Source organism: Salvelinus sp. IW2-2015, unplaced genomic scaffold (assembly GCF_002910315.2).
Source record: "Salvelinus sp. IW2-2015 unplaced genomic scaffold, ASM291031v2 Un_scaffold778, whole genome shotgun sequence".
Lineage (NCBI taxonomy): Eukaryota > Metazoa > Chordata > Actinopteri > Salmoniformes > Salmonidae > Salvelinus > Salvelinus sp. IW2-2015.
The window spans coordinates 170,219-177,170 of NW_019942610.1; the positions used below are offsets into that span (position 1 = coordinate 170,219).

At 45.0% G+C, this 6,952-nt stretch overlaps 1 long non-coding RNA gene across 1 annotated transcript; it reads left to right on the plus strand.

Annotated features, from left to right (window-relative positions):
• Window positions 1–4,988: 4,988 nt before the first annotated feature.
• LOC139023996 (uncharacterized) lies at window positions 4,989–6,844 on the plus strand. The gene is made up of 3 exons (XR_011475232.1): window positions 4,989–5,178; window positions 5,314–5,364; window positions 5,532–6,844. It is a non-coding gene; the product is annotated as an uncharacterized lncRNA (long non-coding RNA).
• The last annotated feature ends 108 nt before the right edge of the window (window positions 6,845–6,952 follow it).

Sequence of the window (6,952 nt, forward strand, 5' to 3'; positions counted from 1 at the left end):
ATCAATAAACTAAACATTGTGACCAGCTCACTGGTCACCATAACAACACCCACCCTGCGCTCCAGCAGGTATATCTCACTAGTCACCCCCAAAGCCAATTCCTACTTTGGCCGCCTTTCCTTCCAGTTCTCTGCTGCAAATGACTGGAACGAACTGCAAAAATCACTGAAGCTGGAGACTCATATCTCCCTCACTAGCATTAAGCACCATAGCCCATCTGTAATATAGCCAATCCAACTATCTCATCCCCATACTGTATTTATTTATTTATCTTGCTCCTTTGCACCCCAGTATCTCTACTTGCACATTCATCTTCTGCACATCAATCACGTCAGTGTTTAATTGGTATATTGTAATTACTTCGCCACCATGGCCTATTTACTGACTTACCTCCCTTATTTACCTCATTTGCACACACTGTATATAGATTTTTTCTACTGTATTATTGACTCTATGTTTGTTTATTCCATGTGTAACTCTGTGTTGTTGTATGTGTCGAACTGCTTTGCTTTATTCTTGGCCAGGTCGCAGTTGTAAATGAGAACTTGTTCTCAACTGGCCTACCTGGTTAAATAAAGGTGAAATAAAATAAAACTTAAAACAAAACACAAACAACGCACAGACATGAAGCAATGACGCCTGGGGAAGGAACCAAAGGGAGTGACATACAGTTGAAGTCGGAAGTTTACATACACTTAGGTTGGAGTCATTAAAACTCGTTTTTCAACCACTCCACACATTTCTTGTTAACAAACTATAGTTTTGGTAAGTCAGTTAGGACATCTACTTTGTGCATGACAGAAGTAATTTTTCCAACAATTGTTTACAGACAGATTATTTCACTTATAATTCACTGTATCACAATTTCAGTGGGTCAGAAGTTTACATACACTAAGTTGACTGTGCCTTTAAACAGCTTGGACAATTCCTGAAAATGATGTCATGGCTTTAGAAGCTTCTGATAGGCTAAATTACATCATTTGATGTACCTGTGGATGTATTTCAAGGCCTACCCTCAAAGTCAGTGCCTCTTTGCTTGACATCATGGGAAAATCAAATGAAATCAGCCAAGACCTCAGAAAAAGAATTGTAAACCTCCACAAGTCTGGTTCATACTTGGGAGCAATTTCCAAATGCCTAAAGGTACCACATTCATCTGTACAAACAATAGTACGCAAGTATAAACACCATGAGACCACGCAGCCGTCATACCGCTCAGGAAGGAGTTCTGTCTCCTAGAGATGAACGTACTTTGGTTTCGAAAAGTGCAAATCAATCCCAGAACAACAGCAAAGGACCTTGTGAAGATGCTGGAGGAAACAGGTACAAAAGTATCTATATCCACAGTAAAATGAGTCCTATATCGGCATAACCTGAAAGGCGGCTCAGCAAGGAAGAAGCCACTGCTCCAAAACCACCATACGAAAGCCAGACTACGGTTTGCAACTGCACATGGGGACAAAGATCTTACTTTTTGGAGAAATGTCCTCTGGTCTGATTAAACAAAATTAGAACTGTTTGGCCATAATGACCATCGTTATGTTTGGTGGAAAAAGGGGGACGCTTGCAAGCCGAAGAACACCATCCCAACCGTGAAGCACGGGGGTGGCAGCATCATGTTGTGGGGGTGCTTTGCTGCATGATGGACTGGTGCACTTCACAAAATAGATGGCATCATGAAGAAGGGAAAATTATGTGGATATATTGAAGCAACATCTCAAGACATCAGTCAGGAAGTTAAAGCTTGGTCGCAAATGGGTCTTCCAAATGGACAATGAACCCAAGCATACTTCCAAAGTTGTGGCAAAATGGCTTAAGGACAACAAAGTCAAGGTATTGGAGTGGCCATCACAAAGCCCTGACCTCAATCATATAGAAAATGTGTGGGCAGAACTGAAAAAGCGTGTGCGAGCAAGGAGGCCTACAAACCTGACTCAGTTACACCAGCTCTGTCAGGAGGAATGGGCCAAAATTCACCCAACTTATTGTGGGAAGCTTGTGGAAGGCTACCCGAAACGTTTGACAAAAGTTAAACAATTTAAAGGCAATGCTACCAAATACTAATTGAGTGTATGTAAACTTCTGACCCACTGGGAAGGTGATAAAATAAATAAAATCTGAAATAAATAATTCTCTCTACTATTATTCTGACATTTCACATTCTTAAAATAAAGTGGTGATCCTATCTGACCAAAGACAGGGAAGTTTTACTAGGATTAAATGTCAGGAATTGTGAAAAACTTAGTTTAAATGTGTTTGGCTAAGGTGTATGTAACCTTCCGACTTCAACTGAATGTAGGGAAGGTAATCAGGGAAGTGATGGAGTCCAGGTGAGTCGGATGACCTGCATTGCTTGCTGTTTGGGGTTTTAGACTGGGTTTCTGTACAGCACTTTGAGATATCAGCTGATGTACGAAGGGCTATATAAATACATTTGATTTGATTTGATGACGCGCAGGTGCGCGTAACGATGGTGACAGGTCGGCGCCATAACGAGCAGCCTGGTGACCTAGAGGCCAGAGAGGGAGCACACATGACAGACCCCCTCCCCGAACACCAAAGGGATGATCCTGGGGATCAGGAGCGGACCGGTCACCCCTGTTGAAGCACGGGAACCTGTCGCCGGCTGGGGCGCGGGCACCTGACAGATCGGCTGAGGCAGGGGAGCCTGACGATCTGTCTGAGGCATGAGAGCCTGTAGCGGCTGCCGGACCCGACGTCATTCCCACCAAAACAAAAAACACTCCCTGATGCTTCCCTTAGGTGAGGTGTTATTCTGTAACAAGTGCACTGAGAGTCAGGAAGCAAGTGATTTACCTCTCTAGGGTACGTGAGACGGTAGCGTCCCACCGCTTCAACAGCCAGTGAAACTGCAGGGCGCCAAATTCAAAACAACAGAAATCCCATAATTAAAATTCCTCAAACATACATGTATTTTACACCATTTTAAAGATACACTTGTTGTAAATCCAGCCACAGTGTCCGATTTCAAAAAGGCTTTACGACGAAAGCAAACCAAACGATTATGTTAGGTGAGTGCCTATTCACAGAATAACACAGACATTTTTCCAGCCAAAGAGAGGCTTCACAAAAAGCAGAAATATAGATAAAATTAATCACTAACCTTTGATGATCTTCATCAGATGACACTCATAGGACTTCATGTTACACAATACATGTATGTTTTGTTCGGTAAAGTTCATATTTATATCCAAAAATCTGAGTTTACATTGGCGCCTTACGTTCAGAAGTTCCAAAACATCCTTTGATTTTGCAGAGAGCCACATCAATTTACAGGATAAATAATAAACATTGCTAAAAGATACAACTGTTATGCATGGAATTTTAAATGCACTTCTCCTTAATGCAACCGCTGTGTCAGATTTCAAAAAAGCTTTACGGAAAAAGCAAACCATGCAATAATCTGAGTCGGTGCTCAGAGCCCAATCAAGACACAAATATATCCGCCATATTATGCAGTCAACAAAAGTCATAAATAGCATTATAAATCTTCACTTACCTTTGCTGATCTTCGTCGGAATGCACTCCCAGGACTCCCACTTCCACAAGAAATGTTTGTTTTGTTCGGTAATGTCCATCATTTATGTCCAAATAGCTACTTTCGTTAGCGCGTTTGGTAAACACATCCAAAGTCAGGAAGCGCGTTCACTAAAAGCAGACAAAATGTCAAAAAGTTCCGTAACAGTCAGTAGAAACATGTCAAACGATGTATTGAATCAATCTTTAGGATGTTTTTAACATAAATCTTCAATAATGTTCCAACCGGAGAATTCCATTGTCTTCAGAAGTGCGATGGAACAGAGCTCCCTCTCATGTGAACGTGCATGGTCAGAGCATGGTCAGCTCATGGCAGACCTTACTCATTCCCCTCTCCTTCGGGCCCCACTTCACAGTAGAAGCATCAGACAAGGTTCTAAAGGACGTTGACATCTAGTGGAAGCCTTAGGAAGTGCAACATTACCAATATCCCACTGTATCTTCAATAGGAGCTGAGTTGAAAATCGACCAACCTCAGATTTCCCTTCCTGGTTGGATTTTTTCTCATGTTTTTGCCTGCCATATGAGTTTGTTATACTACAACATCATTCAAACAGTTTTAGAAACTTCAGAGTGTTTTCTATCCAAATCTAAATAGTATGATTTCTAGCTTTTATGGCTTTGTAGCAGGCCGTTTACTCTGGGCCATGCTTTTCATCCGGACGGTGAAAATACTGCTCCCTACCCCAAAGAAGTTAATCAATAAACGAAAAATAAAAACAAAACAAGAAATACGAACAAGGGGGGCGAAGGGGCATAGTCTATTCTGGGGGCAGCTATATAGGGTGTGGCCAGGGTTTGTTTTTGGGTGGGGTCTCAGCTGGTTGGGATTGTGCCTGGTGATGGCTATGGTCTGGATGTAGGTTCTCTTGAGGCGCATAGTCCTTAGGGAGGGGTCTACAGGTCTGAGGAGGGTGTTTTCGCCTGGTCTGGGAGGGGTGTCTGTTTGTTCTGTTGCCTGTGTGAAGTGCTGGGGCCTGCAGTTGAGGGTGACTTCCCTTCAGGGTCCTGGCAAAAGTTGGGATTGCTGCCTTGTAGAGGGGCCTGGTCATAAAGGCTGTTCAAGTCCAGGTAAGAGAGGTGGACCTTGGTCATAAAGGCTGTTCAAGTCCAGGGTAGAGAGGTGGACCTGGTCATAAAGGCTGTTCAAGTCCAGGGTAGAGAGGTGGAACCTGGTCATAAAGGCTGTTCAAGGTCCAGGGTAGAGAGGTGACCTGGTCATAATAGGCTTGTTCAGTCAGGGTAAGAGGTGGACCTGGTATAAAGGCTGTCAAGTCCAGGGTAGCAGAGAGGTGGACCTGTCATAAAGGCTTTCAAGTCCCCAGGGGTAGAGAGGTGGACCTGGTCATAAAGGCTGTTCAAATCCAGGGAAGAGAGGTGACCTGGTCATAAAGGCTGTCCAAGTAAGGGTAGAGAGGTGGAATCCTGGTCATAAAGGCTGTTCAGGTCCAGGGTAGAGAGGTGGACCTGGTCATAAAGGTGTTTCAAGTCCAGGGTAGAGAGGTTGGACCTGGATCATAAGGCTGTTTCAAGTCCAGGGTAGAGAGGTGGACCTGGTCATAAAGGCTTCAAGTCCAGGGTAGAGAGGTGGACCTGGTCATAAAGGCTGTTCAAATCCAGGTTAGAGAGGTGGACCTGCGTCATAAAGGCTGTTCAAGTCACATAGAGAGGGTGGGACCTGTTCAAATAAGGCTTGTGGTCAAAAGGTGTTCCGGGGTAGAGAGGTGGACCTGGTCAAAAGGCTGTTCAAGTCAGGGTAGAGAGGTGGACCTGGTCATAAAGGCTGTTCAAGTCCAGGGTAGAGAGGTGGACTGGTCATAAGGCTGTTCAAGTCCAGGGTAGAGAGGTGGACCTGGTCACAAAGGCCTGTTCAAGTCGCGGGTAGAGAGGTGGACCTGGTCATAAAGCTGTTTCAATCCAGGTAGAGAGGTGGACCCTGTCCATAAAGGCTGTTTCAATCCAGGTAAAGAGAGGTGGACCTGGTCATAAAGGCTGTTCAAGTCCAGGGTAGAGAGGTGCGCCAGATAGACATTAGGTTTTGAGGCATATTCTCTCTCTCTCTCTCGCTCTCTCTAATTACTCTCTGTTGTTCTGCTGTGTTTGCCTCGTTGTTGTGTGTTTGCCTCTCTCTCTTTCTGTCTCTCTGGTTTAAAGTGCCTGTTATGTGAGTGCATGTCTGCAGCACGGTGAGGTGTGTGTGTTTGAATGTGTGTGCGTGCGTGCCTGCCTGCCTGCTTGCGTGCGTGCTTGAGAGAGAGAGAGAAGAGAAAGGCTCTAAGATGGGTTGCGGGTGTGTCTCTTCCAACCTGCACATCCTATCAGGACAGAAAGCAGATAGAGTTCAAGGTTTCATGTCATAGTCTTGGACGAACATTTGGACTCAGACACAAACAATTAAACTTTTCCGTTTTGTTTTCCCCTTGTGTTCAATGTTTGGGAGAAAACCATGCCATCGCCAAGGAACGGTGAAGAACCAAACTTTCATTCTCTTTCAGAGCAGTATACTGTCAAAACAATGCACTTTGAGGGTTTCTTCCCCTTTGTGTTGGAAAGCTCATAATTTCTTTAATTTGCTACTGTCAAAGAAGCAGTGTTGTCAAGGGAGGGTAAATTGAGCCTATTCACTGTCGAATAAAGGAGATGACACGGTTCGCCTACCTGTGCTGGCTGACTCAGGATTGGTGGGCATTCCTGTCAGTCAGGCATGTAAAGAGGTAGACACCGCCCCCTAGGGAGTTTGGGTCGCTCTGAATCAGTGTGATGAGGTCTCTCTCTCTCTCTCTCTCTCTTCCATTCACTCCACATTGTGTGTGGTAATCTGAGCGGTACCATTGGCTCCCACACTATAGTCAGATTTTCTTACAGGTCTTTGTCAGGGCTGACGTGTCAGAACCGCGCCATGGAAATTATCCAAACCTGCTATCTCTCCATCACTATCTCTAGCACAAAGCTGCTGAAAAGAGGCATAAAGGAGGAGAGGAGAGGGTGAATGGAGGTATGAAGGAGGAGAGGAGAGGGTGAATGGGGGTATGAGAGAGGAGAGGAGAGGGTGAATGGAGATATGAAGGAGGAGAAGAGAGGGTGAATGGGGGTATGAGAGAGGAGAGGGTGAATGGAGATAGGAAGGAGGAGAGGAGAGGGTGAATGGGGGTATGAAGGAGGAGAGGAGAGGGTGAATGGAGGTATGAAGGAGGAGAGGAGAGGGTGAATGGGGGTATGAAGGAGGAGAGGAGAGGGTGAATGGAGATATGAAGGAGGAGAGGAGAGGGTGAATGGGGGTATGAGAGAGGAGAGGGTGAATGGAGGTATGAAGGAGAGAGGAGAGGAGTGAATGGAGGTATGAAGGAGGAAGGAGAGCAATGAGGCGCCAAGGGATAGTTGGGAAATGCCTTTT